The sequence below is a fragment of the Malaclemys terrapin genome, chromosome 6 (assembly GCF_027887155.1).
Source record: "Malaclemys terrapin pileata isolate rMalTer1 chromosome 6, rMalTer1.hap1, whole genome shotgun sequence".
In the NCBI taxonomy this organism is placed as follows: domain Eukaryota; kingdom Metazoa; phylum Chordata; order Testudines; family Emydidae; genus Malaclemys; species Malaclemys terrapin.
Window position 1 is genome coordinate 76,604,125 of NC_071510.1, and position 3,868 is coordinate 76,607,992.

Consider the following 3,868-nt stretch of genomic DNA (forward strand, 5'->3'; position numbering starts at 1 on the left):
AATCCTAGGAGAGAGACTATTATAGCCTGATAACACTGAAAATTTGTGCTGCTTGTTAGATTGCCACTCCATCAGATACTTTTTACATCTATCTCTATATAAAAACATAAACCACAGTTATTGATAATGAATCTAATATACATTTTACCAGTAAGTGATAATAATGATACACACTTGTGTTATCAAGTACAAAATATCTATTGTGTAGCTGCTTTTTATTTTAAAGACTATTAAAGTCAAGTAGACATTTAATGGCTTTAGGGAAAGCTTTATTCCAGACCGCAAACTGCTGTTTTGTAAATTAAACATCTACATGCTTTACTCTGTGATGAACAGACTTACTAAATCCTTAAAAATTATAGTGACTTCTTATTTTGAAGCTTATCTAATCCTTTATAGTACCTAAAAGAAAAATGTAAAATGAAAACGTCTGGCTAAGATTTACTTCTTACTAACCCACTTACTTTAAATGTATCTTTTCTCATCAAATCCTATATGTTTTACATGCATCAAAAAATAATTACAGCAACATATTAATATCACTAAGAGACTTGATATAGGCACTCTGAGGAATAGCATTACAACCATAACTCAGATCTTGTTATCTTTGGAAAAAATTAGATATTGTTACAGCAGTAAAAGTATACAGTATGTGTCTAATCAGGAGATGAATTTTAAATAAATCCCTTAAGAGGTCTCAAACATAATGAACTTAATGAAAATTAACACAGTGTGAAACAGAGCAGAAATGGAATCATGGACAGCATAAATCAGTGTTCAGACTGGAAGTTCTTAAAAGCTCATGTTATAATTTTCAAAACAATTATCTTAAGAGGTCTTAATAACAAAAAAGGCAATAAAGCTATTATAGCCATCCTCTGGAGTGTTCCTCTTCACCTTGTTATTAAACTGTTCAAACGCAACACAAATATTGTGCTCCAGGCTGGATGACCCCTATATTTGTTAACATGAACTGTGCATGTTCCAAAGTGAGGTCACAAAACCCAAGTCAACCTAAAAGCAAAAAGGTTAGGCAATATAAACAACATGTATCAATGTAATTTTCAAAGAGGTATGGATCAAACTCAATTATGAATAAGACAAGAAAATAGATTTTTCTTCTTTTCATCATATTTCCAATTCGTGTTGACCCATTTTAATACAGTGACTATCATGTAACTTTATTATTATTAGTGACTATTTAGCCTGGTCACTTCCTGTTTAGGAAATGCATTTCTAGGAGGATGTAGTGAATAAAATATGAACATTGTACTTTATCTTTTCTGTCTGCCTGTGACTTGATACTTTCAATAAGTATGTTTATGCAAAATTTATAACACTTCATAAACAATTTTGAGAACAGCTCCATTTTACGTTTGTTTTACAAAGTTAATGACGATGGTATGGTTTGCATTTTTAAAGCCTTGTTTTTTTCAATGCTTAAGTGCCAAACTTTTTTTCAAAAGCACGATACCCATGTTCAAGCTTAAAAGTACATTAGGGAGAAAAAAAAGAGAAAAATATTCTTTGTATGGGAGTTAGCTTGATGGGGAATTTGATGTATTGTCCTGATAATACTAATATTATATGGCACCATCATTCTTTAAAGTGAATTCAGTGCCTATAAACAGCCTCTTGATTATCCACAAAACATTTACCCACAGAGAGCAACATAGCATCCCCATACCAATGAGCCTCAACCTTCAGCTGGAGAAAGCATTTCTACAATTAAGAGAAGAACTTCACCTTTGTTTATTCATATCTTGCTCTCTTGTGAAACTGCCAGCAAGAATGCCAATTAGTGCCACTTATGATTGGCGCTTTATGTGTTATGAATTCATTTCACTCCTACTTCAGAGGATAACTTTTAGGTGCTATCTATGGCCCTGAACCTGCAAAGGGATATGTATATGCATCCTCTTATGCTAGTGCAAAGTTCCACTGAGGTCGATGGTACTGCATGTGTAGATTGTTTACAGCAGACAGGTTTGAACTAGAGACAAAAAATGCCCCCAAACTGACTCCACCCTTGTCAGATTTTGAGGAATTCAGATTGGGGGAACTGGGTCCAAATTAGACTCTTTTTTGAGAAAAGTTAATCAATTTTTGGTTGACACGAACCAAAATGTAAGGTAAACCCATTCTGGGATTCTTGGTCAGAAAGAGGTCTAAACATCACAAGATTTTTGCAGGATATACACTGCATGCCAGAAATACCCAATCTGTATTTCTCTTCTTGGTAGACACCTCCCCTAAACGTCACCTTTGGATCTTACTGCTTTATCTAACAATATATAACAACCATATCTGTCCTCAGGCCTCTCTCCCACCAATAAACTCCCAACCATCTTGGTTCTCTCTTTCTATGAACACTGAGTCCTGCCTAAGAACCTTTGCTTTCTTCTCACAGATACATGGTAGCCTGAACTTCACTTCTTGGCATAGGTGCTGGAATTAGTGGTGCTGGGGGTACTACTGCACCCCCTGGCTTGAAGTGGTTTCCATTATATACAGGGTTTACAGTTTGGTTCTGTGGCTCTCAGCATCCCCACAATCATAATTGTTTCAGCACCCCTACCTCTTGGGTACCTTTCAGGGCCAGCTACTCCTCTCCTAAAAGTGTTCAGAGGGCACCATATGACAATTCCTCAATCTTCCTTATATGGAGATGGGACATCAGGTAGAGCCGCTGCCTCTAACAGATTCACAGGGTCTTTAGAAGGTTTAAGAAGTGGTCTGACTCCTTACCAACACTACCTTGCACCACCACTGCCCCCGACACATAGAAACACTTCCTTTCCCAATGCAGCTCCAGAAGACAGCACCACATAAGTCATAAGTTGCAGGTGCATCCTATAGTTGGAGTCTTTTCTGAGACTGGAACAAGGGATTTGTTTTTCCATAACGCTTTGCATACATTGCTTGTTTAAAATCAACTAGAGAGTTCACTTTGCATTAGAAATGTAGGAACAATGGAATTGCCATGCCACATCAGAGCAGTGGTTCATCTAGTCCAGTGTCTTGTCTCTGACAGTAGCTAGTGCCAGATTCTGTACAGGGAAATGCAAGAAACCCATTAATGGACTACTGAAGAATAATCTGCCCATGGGAAAAGTTTATTTCCAACCCCCATCAGTTAGTGACTGACTTATGACCTGACACAGTAGAGTTTATCTCCCTCAAGAAAAAAGTATATTTAATAAAACTGTGGAGATTTTCATTATCCATATAAATATTAAATCCTTTTCTTAACGCTACTAAGCACTTGGCCTCAGTGATATCCTATGGCAATAAGTTCCATAGCTTAAGCAAAGCTTGCATACAAAGTATTTACAGTTTAATATATCATTGTAGGCCCACTTGTTCCGGTATTATTAGAAAGGTAAATAGAACAGCCTGATTTCCCTTTTGTCTACCATTCACTATTTCATATACCTCAACTATATCCCCTTTTTATTCATCTCCTCTATAAACTAAACCAACAACATCTTTTCACACTCTCTTCAAAATAGAAGTTTCTCAATAATGTTAATGATTTTCATTGCCCATCTATACACTACTTCAATGTCTGCATATCTCTTGAGAAAGGGTGACCAGAACTGAACAGAATATTCCAGGGGAGGGTGTACTGTGGATTTATATAATCTTTTTTCAGTGGTTTCTATTTCAGTCTTTATACATACTAACATTATATACACTTAGCTTTCTTTGGTCCCTTGGAAGTTCTCAGGTTTTGGGGATTCGTCCAGGCCAAAATTTAGTCATGCCTTTTGTTTTTTTTCTTAGCCAGTTTCTAACCCATGACAATACTTTACATTCCCCCCATGACTATTAAATGTCCTTTGCAACTCTTGTGAGTGAGTTTGTC